The sequence below is a fragment of the Anas platyrhynchos genome, chromosome 31 (assembly GCF_047663525.1).
Source record: "Anas platyrhynchos isolate ZD024472 breed Pekin duck chromosome 31, IASCAAS_PekinDuck_T2T, whole genome shotgun sequence".
In the NCBI taxonomy this organism is placed as follows: domain Eukaryota; kingdom Metazoa; phylum Chordata; class Aves; order Anseriformes; family Anatidae; genus Anas; species Anas platyrhynchos.
In genome coordinates, this window is record NC_092617.1 from 1,695,001 (window position 1) to 1,710,000 (window position 15,000).

The following is a 15,000-nucleotide window of genomic DNA, read 5'->3' on the forward strand; positions in this document are numbered from 1 at the left end:
CGGGGAAAAAAACGCTGGAGGCGGGCGCGAGCTCGTCGCTCTGCTCCCTCCCTCCCTCCCTCCCTCCCTCCCTCCCGCGCGATCTAGCTGCCCGCCGGCCGGGACACGGGCTCGGCGGGAGCCTGACGACCAGCCGGCTTGAAGCTCCGTGCCCGGAATAATGCGTACCCCTCTCGCCTACGTGTGGCGCCGGCTTCCCGCCGAGCAGAGCGGCCGGCGACGAGCTAGGAGGATTGCCCCTCTCGCCGCCCCCCCCGCCCAACTGCTCGGCGGGGCTGCGGTGCCGCGGGCGGGGGGAAAAGGGGGGGAGAGGAGACGGCGCCGCGGGGAGGAGGGAGAAGTAGACCTGGTGGCTCCACGAGGAGGGAGGGGGCGGGGGGAGCGGGGAGGAGGAGGGAGAAGTAGACCTGGTGGCTCCACGAGGCGGGGAGGGGGAAGGGGGGGGGGTGGGGGGGGGGGGGAGACAGCGGGGAGGAGGAGGGAGAAGTAGACCTGGTGGCTCCACGAGGAGGGGAGGGGGCGGGGGGGGAGACAGCGGGGAGGAGGAGGGAGAAGTAGACCTGGTGGCTCCACGAGGAGAGAGGGGGCGGGGAGGACACAGCGGGGAGGAGGGAGAAGTAGACCTGGTGGCTCCACGAGGAGGGAGGGGGCGGGGAGGACAGCGGGGAGGAGGAGGGAGAAGTAGACCTGGTGGCTCCACGAGGAGGGAGGGGGCGGGGGGGGAGACAGCGGGGAGGAGGAGGGAGAAGTAGACCTGGTGGCTCCACGAGGAGGGAGGGGGCGGGGAGGACACAGCGGGGAGGAGGGAGAAGTAGACCTGGTGGCTCCACGAGGAGGGAGGGGGCGGGGGGAGAGAGGCTGCCAGGGTCCAGGCACTTTGCTGGTCATGCACGGAAAGTCCTGGTGGGCAAGGGGACACTCAAAGGTGCGAGGTTAGGGGGTGGTGTCCTGGTTTCAGTTAGCACAGAATTAATTTTCTTCCTAGTAGCTGGTGGAATGCTGTGTTTTGGCTTAGGATGAGAAGAGTGCTGATAACACGCCGATGCTTTAATTGTTGCAGAGCAGTGCTTATACTAAGCCAAGGACATCTCAGCCTTTTGCTCTGTCCTGCCAACGGGCAGGCTGGGGGTGCAGTAAGAGCTGGGAGGGGACAGACCCAGGACAGGTGACCCAAACTAGCCAAAGGGGTATTCCATACCATCTGACGTCATGCTAAACAATATATAGGGGTGGCTAGCTGGGGGGAGGGGGCCGGACTGCTCAGGGTTAGGCTGGGCATCGGTCAGCGGGTGGTGAGCAATTGCATTGTGCATCACTTGTTTGTACATACTATTACTTTCGTATTATCACCATTGTATCATTATTATTATTATTGTTATTATTATTTTGTTATTATTATTTTCCTGTCTTATTAAACTGTCTTTATCTCAACTCACGGGCTTCACTCCCCATTTCTCTCCCCCGTCCCAGAGAGGGAGGGGGGAGGGTGAGCGAACGGCTGCGTGGTGTTTAGCTGCCGGCCGGGTTAAACCACGACAGGTGGGCAGAGAGAAGGGGCTTTTGTTGTGTCCACCTGACAATGATAGCAGGGGGCTATCATTTCATGCCAAAGTAAATGAAGCTTGCCTTCCAGACTTCTTACTCTCATCACTGGCCGCCCTCTAGCAGTGGCCGTGATGGCTAGACCGATGGCCGTGACGGCGGGGTAGACCTGATGGCTCCACGAGGCGGGAGGGGGCGGGGGGGGGGGGGGGGGAGAGCGGGGAGGAGGAGGGAGAAGTAGACCTGGTGGCTCCACGAGGAGGGAGGGGGCGGGGGGGGAGACAGCGGGGAGGAGGAGGGAGAAGTAGACCTGGTGGCTCCACGAGGAGGGGAGGGGGAAGGGGGAGGGAGACAGCGGGGAGGAGGAGGGAGAAGTAGACCTGGTGGCTCCACGAGGAGGGAGGGGGCGGGGGGAGCGGGGAGGAGGAGGGAGAAGTAGACCTGGTGGCTCCACGAGGCGGGGGAGGGGGAAGGGGGGGGGGGGGGGGGGGGAGACAGCGGGGAGGAGGAGGGAGAAGTAGACCTGGTGGCTCCACGAGGAGGGGAGGGGGCGGGGGGAGAGAGCGGACCCCGGCTGCTTCGGGCCGCCGCTCGCTCTGACGTCAGAGGTTCTTGCTCGGCCGCGAGAGGCTCGCCACCTGTGCCACTCAGTGCGGCTGACTGCCTGGCCGCTTTGCTTTAGCTGCTTTGGAAAATAAATGCTGTTATCTTTATGTTTGTTATTAGTTTGTTCCGTTGCCTGTTTTCTGCTGTAGCTTTAGGAATCCTGTCATTCCTTACCGTCTTTCAAAACCTCCCCCCCCCCTCCACTCCTCAGCTCCCCCTCCTCCTCCCCCCTCCTCCCCCCCCCCCCCCCCGCCTCCTCAGGCAAATGGCAGTTGAGCTCAGGTGGCGGCTCCCCAGTCAGCAGGGGTACTGGAATAGACTTGGCTGGGTGGCCGACCCCCACACCCCCACCTGCCAGCTGCGAAGGGACGGTTGGCGGGCTGCGGGGAGGCCGAATGAGGTGACCCAGCGTTCCCGAGTGTGTAAACACATCAACAGAGCAAAAAAGCAAAGCAGAGTAGGAACAGCAAAGCAGAGCAAAGAAAAGGATTCGGTGCCGGGAATACAAACCAAAACCCCCCAAAAATAGGCAGTTCTAAGGAAAGCATGTCGAAGCAGGTGCAGGAAAAGCAAAGCGGGGAAGAGCAACGAAAAGTAAAGCAAGGAAAAGTAAAGCAAAGCAAAACGAACCAAAATCATTGGGAATCGTGTAATGTCACTTATCGTCCTAAAAAACCTCACCCAACCCCATCCCCAGACGAACAGCAGCAGCGGGACCCACCTGGCGGCTCGCCGAACAGCGGGGGATGAGGAATAGACCGTGCTGGGTGGGTGGCCAGGCTTCCTGTCCCCACCCTCCAGCTCCCAGGGGACAGTCGTCGGGCTGCGGGGAGGCCACGGTGTGCGCCTGAGGGTTTATGCCTTCGTCAATACACCGATCGACTCATCGCCCAAATCGGTGCGACGGTCTGCAAAAGAAGCCTACCTAGCACGGCAAAGCAGAGCTGAGCAATGCAACGGAAAGCGGAGCGAGACAAAGCATAGCCCTGCCAGGGAAAAGAAAAAGGCAAAAGGAAAAGCAAAGCCAAGAAGGGCCGGGAAAAGCAAAACGAAGCAGGGCAAGAAAAACCAAAGCAGAAGAGGTCCAGGAAAAGAAAAGTGGTGTCACGAATACAAACTAAAGCAAAACAAAGCGAGGTAGGGCCAGCAAAAGCAAAACAAAGAAGGGTGAGGAAAAAAAAAAAAAAAAAAAAAAACTAAGCTAAGGATTTCCTGGGGGGTGGGGGAAAGAAAAGCGGTGTCCTGAATACAACGTAAAGCAAAACAAAGCAAGGCAGGGCCAGCAAAAGCAAAACAAAGAAAGGCGAGAAAAACCAAAGCAAAAGAGGTCCAGGAAAAGAAAAGCGGTGTCTTGAATACAACGTAAAGCAAAACAAAGCAAGGCAGGGCCAGCAAAAGCAAAACAAAGAAGGGCGAGAGAAACCAAAGCAAAGGAGGTCCAGGGAAAGAAAAACGGTGTCACGAATACAAAGTCAAGCAAAACGAAACAAAGCGAGGCCAGAAAAAGCAAAGCATGGTGAGGAACAGAAAAACCAAAGTAAAAGAGGGCCAGGAAAAGCGAAGCAGTGCCACGAATACAAAGCAAAGCAAAGCAACGCAGGGCCAGGGAAAGCAAAGCAAAGCAAAACGGTGCTGCCAAAACAAAATGCGTAGTTAACTTAGCGTCAGTCGAAATCGCTGGGTTATGGGGAGCTGGGCGTTTGAGAAGGCCAGGGTGTGGCAGCGGCCCCCGGTTGCCTCGGGCCGCCTCTCGCTCTGACATCAGAGGCTCCTGCTCGGCCGTGAACGGCTCCCCACCTGTGCCACTCAGTTTGGCTGGCTGCCTGGCTGGTTTGCTTTAGCTGCTTATCATTATATAAATTGTTATTGTCATTATTATTATTATTATTATTATTATTATTATATACTACTAAAAAGCTATTAGAAATAAAAGTATTAAATAGTAATAGAAATAAGTATCATTAAAACGTAATAAAAATAGTAGTAGTAGTAGTAATAATAATAGTATTTTCTCCATCTGTTTCCCCCTTTAGTTTTAGGAATCGAGTAGTTATTTATTGTTGTTCTCAACCCACACCCCTCCCCAGACGAATAGCAACAGAGCCCACCTGGTGGCTCTCCGGACAACGGTGGGCAACAAAATAGACCTGGCCCGGTAGCCAGATCCCTGTCCCTGCCCGCCAGCTCCGAGGGGACAGCTGTCGGGCTGCAGGCCGGCTAACTTTTCTATGTGTTCATAAACAAGTTTCATGAACTTGTTTATGCATTCATAAAGACGGCAAAGCTAAGGAAAGGAGCACGGGGAAAAACAAAGCGGTGCCAGGAAAGGGAAAGCCAAGGAAAGAAAGCAGTTTGAGTCAAAGCAAAGCACAGCAAGGCTAAGAAAGGTACAGAAGAGCAGAGAAGGTAAAGCAAAGCACTGACAGGAACACGAAGCAAAGAAATAAAAAATAAAGCATGACCGCACAAGTAAAAACGTAGCAGGCCCAGGAAAGAAAAAGCAAAGCAAAGCAAAGCAAAGCAAAGCAAAGCAAAGCAAAGCAAAGCAAAGTAAAGCAAAGTAGCACAAGGAAAAACACAGCATTTCCAGGAGAGAAAAAGCAAAGCAATCTGAGGTAAGAACAGCAGAGAAAAGGAGGTATGGAAAAGCAAAACTGTGCCAGGAAGAGCAAAGCAAAGCGGAGCAAGGCAATACAAAGAGAAGCAAAGCGAACGTAGCGAGCTGGCGGCCAGCACTCCTTTGGGTTCCAAGTGTCTGTGGGGGGGAGACCGGAGGGCTCCATGTTGTGTACAGGTGGCAGCCAGACTTGGACAGTGGCTGTACCCTGATCGCCCTCTCCCCAGCCTCCTTCACATCTCCTGGTGCACCGTGACGGTGGGCAAGAACCATGTCTTGCCTTAGCTAGTTTTATATATCTCTATCTATTTTGTTGTTGTTGTTGTTGTTGTTGTTGTGGATTTCTTCCACCGTAGTTGTGGGAATCATGTAGTTACTTACTGTCGTTGAGAACCTCAGACACACAACGAGCAGTGGGGCCCACCTGGCAGCTCGCCGCATGGCTGGGGACACAGAATGGACCATGTCGGCTGGCCAGGCCTGCTGCCCACACGTGCCAGTTCCGAGTGGACAGTCGCTGGACTGCGGGGAGGCCAAGTTCTGTGTCTGACGGTTTATGTGTTCATAAATTTACCAACCGACTCAGCAGCAAAATCAGTGAGACAGTCTCCAAAGGAAGCCTAGCACAGCACAGGAGAGGAAGGCAATGCGGATGAAAGCTGAGCAAGACAAGGAAAAGCCCTGCTAGGCATAGGGAAAAGCAGTGACCACCAGCGCCTGGAAAAGCAAAGCACGGCCTGTAAAAACACATCAGATAGGTCCAACATGAAAACAAATCATGCAAGGAACATGAAATAAATAAATAAATTAATTAATTAAAAAAAAAAAATAGAAAAAAGAATAAAAGATTGAAGGCAAAGCAAAGCAGAGCAAAGCAAAGCTAAACAAAGGAAAACATGACCTGATAAAGCAAATGAAAGCAAGGCCAGGGAAGGCAAAGCAGAGCTAAGGAAAGTAGCAAAAGGAAAAACAAAGCGTAACCAGGAAAGACAAAGCAAACAAAGCAAAGCAAAGCAGTTTGAGGCAAGGCAAAGCACAGCATGGGTAGGAAAGGCAGAGCAGTGCCAGGTCTATAAACCAAAGCTAAACCAAGGAAAGCATGGCCTGATAAAGCAACCGGAAGCATGGCCAGGGAAGGGAAAGCTGAGCAAGTCAAAGCAGAGCAAAGGAAAGTAGCACAAGGAAATGCAAAACATTTTCAGGAAAGAAAAAGCAAAGCAATCTGAGGCAAAGCCGGGGCAAGAACAGCAGAGGAAAGGAGGTATGGGAAAGCAAAACTGTGCCAGGAAGAGCAAAGCAAAGCAGAGCAAGGCAATACAAAGAGAAGCAAAGCGAACGTAGCGAGCTGGCGGCCAGCCCTCCTTTGGATTCCAGGTGGCTGTGGGGGGGGAGACCGGAGGGCCTCCATTTTGTGTACAGGTGGCAGCCAGACTTGGACAGTGGCTGTACCCTGATCGCCCTCTCCCCAGCCTCCTTCACAGCTCCTAGTCCACCGTGACGTTTTATATATCTCTATCTGTTTTTGTTGTTGTTGTTGTTGTTGTTGTTGTTGTTGTTGTTGTGGATTTCTTCCACCGTAGTTGTGGGAATCATGTAGTTACTTACTGTGGTCGAGAACCTCAGACACACAACGAGCAGTGGGGCCCACCTGGCAGCTCGCCGCATGGCTGGGGACAAAGAATGGACCATGTCGGCTGGCCAGGCCTGCTGCCCACACGCGCCAGTTCCGAGTGGACAGTCGCTGGACTGCGGGGAGGCCAAGTTCTGTGTCTGACGGTTTATGTGTTCATAAATTTACCAACCGACTCGGCAGCAAAATCAGTGAGACAGTCTCCAAAGGAAGCCTAGCACAGCACAGGAGAGGAAGGCAATGCGGATGAAAGCTGAGCAAGACAAGGAAAAGCCCTGCTAGGCATAGGGAAAAACAGTGACCACCAGGGCCTGGAAAAGCAAAGCACGGCCTGTAAAAACACATCAGATAGGTCCAACATGAAAACAAATCATGCAAGGAACATGAAATAAATAAATAAATAAATAAATAAATAAATAAATAAATAAATTAAAAAAAAAAAAGGAAAACGAATAAAAGATGAAAGGCAAAGCAAAGCAAAGCAGAGCAAAGCAAAGCTAAACAAAGGAAAACATGGCCTGATAAAGCAAACGAAAGCAAGGCCAGGGAAGGCAAAGCAGAGCTAAGGAAAGTAGCAAAAGGGAAAGCAAAGCGTAAGCAGGAAAGACAAAGCAAACAAATGAAAACAAAGCAGTTTGAGGCAAGGCAAAGCACAGCATGGGTAGGAAAGGCAGAGCAGTGCCAGGTCTATAAACCAAAGCTAAACCAAGGAAAGCATGGCCTGATAAAGCAACTGGAAGCATGGCCAGGGAAGGGAAAGCTGAGCAAGTCAAAGCAGAGCAAAGGAAAGTAGCACAAGGAAATGCAAAGTATTTCCAGGAGAGAAAGAGCAAAACACTCTGAGGCAAAGCAGGGGCAAGAACAGCAGAGGAAAGGAGGGATGGGAAAGCAAAACTGTGCCAGGAAGAGCAAAGCAAAGCAAAGCAAGGCAGAACAAAGAGAAGCAAAGCGAACGTAGCGAGCTGGCGGACAGCACTCCTTTGGGTTCCAAGTGTCTGTGGGGGGCAGACCGGAGGGCTCCATGTTGTGTACAGGTGGCAGCCAGACTTGGACAGTGGCTGTACCCCGATCGCCCGCTCCTCAGCCTTCTTCACAGCTCCTAGTCCACCGTGACACCCGGCAAGAGCCATGTCTTGCTTTAGCTGGTTTTATATCTATATACATTTTTTTGTTGTTTGTTGTGGATTTCTACCACCGTACTTGTGGGAATCACGTAGTTACATATTCTCGTTGAAATTCTCACTGAACACTATCACCACACGAGTAGCACTTAGGGGTCCCCTGACGGCTCGCCGCATGGCTGGGGACACAGAATGGACCATGTCGGCTGGCCAGGCCTGCTGCACCCAGCCTCCAGTTCCAAGGGGACAGTCGCTGGACTGCGGGGAGGCCAAGTTCTGTGTCTGACGGTTTATGCGTTCATAAATTTACCAATCGACTCGGCAGCAAAATCAGTGAGACAGTCTCTAAAGGAAGCCTAGCACAGCACAGGAGAGCAGAGCAATGCGGATGAAAGCTGAGCAAGACAAAGCAAAGCCCTGCTAGGGAAAAGACCTAGCGGCATAGGGAAAAGCAATGACAAGCACGGCCTGGAAAAGAAATGCACGGCCTCTAAAAACACGTTAAAAAGGTCCAAAAGGAAAACAAAAGAATGCAATGAACAATTAAAAAAAAAAAAAAAAAAAAAAAAAAGCAAAACATGGCCAGAAAAGGCAAAACATAGCAAGGCAAAACGGAGCAAGGAAAAACAAAGAGAAGCAAAGCGAACGTAGCGAGCTGGCAGCCAGCACTCCTTTGGGTTCCAAGTGTCTGTGGGGGGCAGACCGGAGGGCCCTCATGTTGTGTGCAGGTGGCAGCCAGACTTGGACAGTGGCTGTACCCTGATCGCCCTCTCCCCAGCCTCCTTCACATCTCCTGGTCCACCGTGACGGTGGGCAAGAACCATGTCTTGCCTTAGCTGGTTTTATATATCTCTATCTATTTTGTAGTTGTTGTTGTTGTTGTGGATTTCTTCCACCGTAGTTGTGGGAATCATGTAGTTACTTACTGTCGTCGAGAACCTCAGACACACAACGAGCAGTGGGGCCCACCTGGCAGCTCGCCGCATGGCTGGGGACAAAGAATGGACCATGTCGGCTGGCCAGGCCTGCTGCCCACACGCGCCAGTTCTGAGGGGACAGTGGCTGGGCTGCGGGGAGGCCAAGTTCTGTTTCTGACGGTTTATGCGTTCATAAATTTACCAATCGACTCGGCAGCAAAATCAGCGAGACAGTCCCCAAAGGAAGCCTAGCACAGCACAGGAGAGCAGAGCAATGCGGATGAAAGCTGAGCAAGACAAAGCAAAGCCCTGCTAGGGAAAAGACCTAGCGGCATAGGTGTAGTGGGTTTACATGGCAAGGTTTTGGTAGCAGGGGGCCATAGGGGTGGTTTCTGTGAGAAAGATCTAGAAGCCGCCCCATGTTTGGGAAGGGCCCCATTTTTTTCCAGATCTGAGCCAATAAGCGATGTTGTTTTGCGCCTCTGTGAGAGCATATTTAAGACAGGGAAAAATTGCTGCGCCACAGCAGCCGGGAGAGTCAAGGGAGTGAGAAACAGCCTTGCAGGTGCCAAGGTCAGTGTAGAAGGAGGGGGAGAGGTGCTCCAGGCGCCGGAGCAGAAGTCCCCTGCGGCCTGTGGTGAGGACCATGGTGAAGCAGGATGTCCCCCTGCAGCCCATGGAGTACCACGGTGGAGCAGGGTTCCAACGCTGCAGCCCGTGGAGGAGACCACGGTGGAGCAGGTGGCCCTGCACCGATGGAGGCTGCCGCCTGTGGAAGACCCCTGCCGGAGCAGATTCCGGGCCGGACCTGTAGCCCGTGGAGAGGAGACCACGCAGGAGCAGGTGATCTGGCAGGAGCTGCTGCCCGTAGGGGAGCCGGGTTGGAGCAGTTTTCTCCTGAGGGATGGACCCCGTGGTACGGACCCATATCTGGAGCAGTTCTGGAAGAGCTGCTGCCTGTGGGAAGCCCACGCCGGATCAGTTCGTCAAGGACTGCATCCCGTGGGTGGGACCCCACAGCACAGGGGACGAGAGTGACCAAGAAGGAGCGGCAGAGAAGAAGTGCTGTAGACTGACCATAACCCCCATTCCCCCGTTCCCCTGCGCCGCTCGGGGGGAGGAGGTGGAAGAGGGTGGATGGGGGGGGAGGTGCTTTTGGTTTCTTTCCTTTGTTTCTCACTTCTCTAGCTTGTTAGTAATGAGCAATAAATCTTACTATCTGTCTTCTTATGCTGAGTCTGTTTTGCCCGTTACACTAATTATTGCGTGATTTTCTCGTCCTTATCCCAATCCTTGAGCCCCTTTCACAGATTTTCTCCCCATTCCTCTTTGAGGAGGGGGAGTGAGAGAGCGGCTGTGGTGGAGCTCAGCTGCCCACTCGAGCGGAACCACGACAATAGGGAAAAGCAATGACATCCAGCGCCTGGAAAAGCAAAGCACGGCCAGAGAAAACACAAGAAAAAGACATAAAAGGAAAACAGAAAGCATGGAATTGAACATCAAATAAAAATAAAAAAAAAAAAATGCAAAGCATGACCAGGAAAGGCATAGCAAAGCAGAACAAAGTAGAGGAAAGCAAAGCTAAACAAAGGAAAGCATGGACCTATAAAAAAAAAAAAAAAAAAAAAAAAAAAAAAAAGCAAGGCCAGGGAGGGCAAAGCTCAGCAAAGGAAAGTAGCACCAGGAAAAGCAAAGCAGTCCCAGGAAAGAGAAAGAAGTGAAAATAAATAAATAAATAAATAAATAAATAAATAAATAACGAAGAAAACCAAACAAACAAACAAAACAAAAAAAACAGCAATAAAAACCACAACAAAGTGAAAAAGTTGGAGGTAAGGCAAATCAGAGCAGGGTTAAGAGAAGCTAAGCAGAGCAGAGAAGGAAAAGCAAAGCAATGCCAGGAATACAAAGCAAAGCAAAGGAAAGCATGGCCAGGCAAGGCAAAGCAGAACAAAAGAAAGTAGCAAAAGGAACAGCAAAGCAGTGCCAGGAATACAAAGTAAAGCAAAACAAAGGCAAGCATGGCCTGAAAATAGAAGTGAGAGCAGGAGCAGGTGAGGCAAAAGAGAGCAAGGCAAAGGTAAAAAAAGGAAAGCATGGCCCCATAAAGCAAAACAAAGCACGGCCAGGGAAGGCAAAGCTGAGCAAGTCAAAGCAGAGCAAAGGAATGTAGCACAAGGAAAAGCAAAACATTTTCAGGAAAGAAAAAGCAAAGCAATCTGAGGCAAAGCCGGGGCAAGAACAGCAGAGGAAAGGAGGTATGGGAAAGCAAAACTGTGCCAGGAAGAGCAAAGCAAAGCAGAGCAAGGCAATACAAAGAGAAGCAAAGCGAACGTAGCGAGCTGGCGGCCAGCCCTCCTTTGGATTCCAGGTGGCTGTGGGGGGGAGACCGGAGGGCCTCCATTTTGTGTACAGGTGGCAGCCAGACTTGGACAGTGGCTGTACCCTGATCGCCCTCTCCCCAGCCTCCTTCACAGCTCCTAGTCCACCGTGACATTTTATATATCTCTATCTGCTTTGTTGTTGTTGTTGTTGTTGTTGTTGTTGTTGTTGTTGTGGATTTCTTCCACCGTAGTTGTGGGAATCATGTAGTTACTTACTGTCGTCGAGAACCTCAGACACACAACTAGCAGTGGGGCCCACCTGGCAGCTCGCCGCATGGCTGGGGACAAAGAATGGACCATGTCGGCTGGCCAGGCCTGCTGCCCACACGTGCCAGTTCCGAGTGGACAGTCGCTGGACTGCGGGGAGGCCAAGTTCTGTTTCCGATGGTTTATGTGTTCATAAATTTACCAATCGACTCAGCAGCAAAATCAGTGAGACAGTCTCCAAAGGAAGCCTAGCACAGCACAGGAGAGGAAGGCAATGCGGATGAAAGCTGAGCAAGAAAATGAAAAGCCCTGCTAGGCATAGGGAAAAACAGTGACCACCAGGGCCTGGAAAAGCAAAGCACGGCCTGTAAAAACACATCAGATAGGTCCAAAACGAAAACAAATCATGCAAGGAACATGAAATAAATAAATAAATAAATAATTTATTTATTTAATTAATTAATTAAAAAAAAAGAAAAACGAATAAAAGATGAAAGGCAAAGCAAAGCAGAGCAAAGCAAAGCTAAACAAAGGAAAACATGGCCTGATAAAGCAAACGAAAGGAAGGCCAGGGAAGGCAAAGCAGAGCTAAGGAAAGTAGCAAAAGGGAAAGCAAAGCAGTGCCAGGAAAGAGAAAGAAGTGAAAATAAATAAAAAAAAAAAGAAAAAATGAACAAACAAGCAAACAAACAAAAAAACACCTTTAAAATAAACACAACAAAGCGAAAAATTTCGAGGTAAGGCAAATCAGAGCCGGGTTAAGAGAAGCTAAGCAGAGCAGAGAAGGAAAAGCAAAGCAATGCCAGAAATATAAAGCAAAGCAAAGCAAAACAAAGGTAAGCATGTCCTGAAAATAGAAGTGAGAGCAGGAGCAGGTGAGGCAAAAGAGAGCAAGGCAAAGGTAAAAAAAGGAAAGCATGGCCCCATAAAGCAAAACAAAGCATGGCCAGGGAAGGCAAAGCTGAGCAAAGGAAAGTAGCACCAGGAAAAGCAAAGCATAACCAGGGAAGACAAAGCAAACAAAGCAAAGCAAAGCAGTTTGAGGCAAGGCAAAGCACAGCAGGGGTAGGAAAAGCAAAGCAGTGCCAGGTCTATAACCCAAAACTAAACCAAGGAAAGCATGGCCAGGGAAGGGAAAGCCGAGCAAGTCAAAGCAGAGCAAGGGAACGTAGCACAAGGAAAAGCAAAGCATTTTCAGGAAAGAAACAGCAAAACAATCTGAGGCAAAGCAAAGCAAAGCTGGGGCAAGAACAGCAGAGGAAAGGAGGGATGGGAAAGCAAAACTGTGCCAGGAAGAGCAAAGCAAAGCGGAGCAAGGCAAAACAAAGAGAAGCAAAGCGAACGTAGCGAGCTGGCGGCCAGCCCTCCTTTGGGTTCCAAGTGTCTGTGGGGGGCAGACCGGAGGGCCCTCATGTTGTGTGCAGGTGGCAGCCAGACTTGGACAGTGACTGTACCCTGATCGCCCTCTCCCCAGCCTCCTTCACAGCTCCTGGTGCACCGTGACGGTGGGCAAGAACCATGTCTTGCCTTAGCTGGTTTTATATATCTCTATCTATTTTGTTGTTGTTGTTGTTGTGGATTTCTTCCACCGTTGTTGTGGGAATCATGTAGTTACTTACTGTCTTTAAGAACCTCAGACACACAACGAGCAGTGGGGCCCACCTGGCAGCTCGCTGCATGGCTGGGGACACAGAATGGACCATGTCGGCTGGCCAGGCCTGCTGCCCACACGCGCCAGTTCTGAGGGGACAGTGGCTGGGCTGCGGGGAGGCCAAGTTCTGTGTCTGACGGTTTATGCGTTCATAAATTTACCAATCGACTCGGCAGCAAAATCAGCGAGACAGTCTCCAAAGGAAGCCTAGCACAGCACAGGAGAGCAGAGCAATGCGGATGAAAGCTGAGCAAGACAAAGCAGAGCCCTGCTAGGGAAACGACGGCGGGGTTGGTTCCCGGCCGGCAGGTGTTCCCCGGCTCGGGGGGGCCGCGGGCGCCTTGTACAAGTGCTGCGGACAGCAGCCGCCAGGTCTACCCGGCCGCGGTCGCCATGTTTGTTTTGCCGGTTGGCGACCTGTAGGGGTCGCTGCAGGTCCGGCCGCGAGAACGGCGTTGGGGTCTGCCCGGCAGCGACGGGAGCGCGCGCGCGCGCGCGTTTGCGAAGGCGCGCGCCCGTCGGTGGGTCGAGCGGTTCCCGAGCGGTTCCGATGGCGCGGAAAGCGTCGGAAATTCCCGGAAAGGTCCGAAAAAGCCCGAAAAGGTCCGAAAAGTGCCGGAAGGGCCCGCTCGAAAAGCGAAGGAAGGCGGGCCGGCGGTGTTGGTTCCCGGCCGGCGGGTCTCCCCGTGTCCTCCTGAGGTTGCCAGGTCTACCCGCGCGAAGGAGTTTGCCGACGATCGGGCAGAGGGAACGGCGGCCAGGTCTACCGCGTCTCCGACGGGACTTTGGGGCCCGCCGTGGGGCTGGAGGTAGACTAGCAGCTCGTGCCACGGCTCGGAAGGTGTGGTAGGCGTCGCTGTTTCTCTGTGCCTCCAGTTAGGTCGAGGTAAAAGTCGGTTGCGCTCGGGTGCCTCGCCGCGGTAGCCTGGAAAAGGACGTGCGTCGTTTCTGAGGCAAGGACTTTTCTGTCCGTCTATAGGAGAGAGTGAGGACTCTGCTCCGCCAGCGGTGCCGAGCGAGCGCTTGGGGCTTGGAGAGCCGGCGCGCGAGCGAGAAGGGGGCGCGCGGCGTCGGTGGTGGCGTCGGCTCGGGCGTGGGTTGTGTGGAGCGGTAGCCGCCAGCTGTTTGCCGACCCAGCTACCCCGCCGGCGAGCGAGAAGCGGTCTCGCGCGTGCGAGTCGCCGGAGAAGCAGCAACGAGCCGCGAGCTCAGAGCTGTGGAGAGAGAGAGAGAGCGGCCAGAAGCCGGCGGGCGGTCCGCCGGCGCCCGAACGCGTCTGTCCGGGGGCGTCCCCGGCTGCTTGTGTGGGTCCCGGAGGCTCGGAAAGCGAAAGAGGGGGGACCCCGCGGATTGTCACGGCCGAGGCGGCGGCGCCTCCGGCTCCCGACGATGCACCTCACGTCACCCGCACGCAGGCGCCCGTCGAGGCGTTCCTCGGGCACGTCGGAGAGGCTTCCCGGCGGGTCGGTTCCTGTCAGGGCCGATGTTCAGGTCGGCGCGAGCACCTCTCGCGGACGTTGCTCCAGCACACCCGCACGCACGCACGCGACGCTGTTCGCTGCTTTTTTTTTTTTTTTTTTTTTTTTTTCTTTTTTTTTTTTTTTTTTTTTCTCCGATCGATGAGGCCACTCGGGTCGCGTCGGACAGGGCCCCCGGCGGGCCGGCTCTTCCGCGCTCCCCTGTCCCGGGGGAGCCGCGGCGGTGTCCGGTGTTCAGGCACGGGCGGTCTCCTGTCCAGCTCGCTTCCCGTCGCAGGTGAGGCGCTGCCTCGCTCGGGGCGAGAGCGGCGGCGGCGGTTAGGGCGCGTGCCCTGGTCGCTGGTCGGCGCTCCGGCCGTCGTTCTCGTCGCCGAACGAAGGGGCTTTTCCGGCCGAAGCCGGCTGTGTGACGGCCGAGCGGCCCCGCGAGCCGCAGGGGTCCGTGAGCGTTGCGCGAGGCGCTGGTGCCGGCCTCGGTCCGGGGCCCGGCGGGTGCCGGCCGCGAGCAGCAAGGCGGCGGGGGTGGCCGCAAACGATGTGCCAAAAGCAGCGAGGGCGAGCGAGTGAGCGAGAGAGAGCCGCGCGGCGCGTCCCGCCTCCGGTGGGCTGGCTGGGTGGGGGGGCGTCCCCCCGCCGCGTCGGGGCCGCCGCAGCAGTGTGCGCGCTTTTGGTGGCCGCGTCCCCCGTCCGCTGCGGAGCGCGCCGCCCCGGTGTCGTGGGTGCCCCGGTCGCGGGGGCTCGTGCCCGCCTCGAGGTCGCGTTCTCCTCTAGCACGTCCGTCGCTCCCGCCGCGGCGGCGGGAGCCGTTCCCGGCGCGTCGCCGCCGATCGGTCGGTCGGCCGGCCGT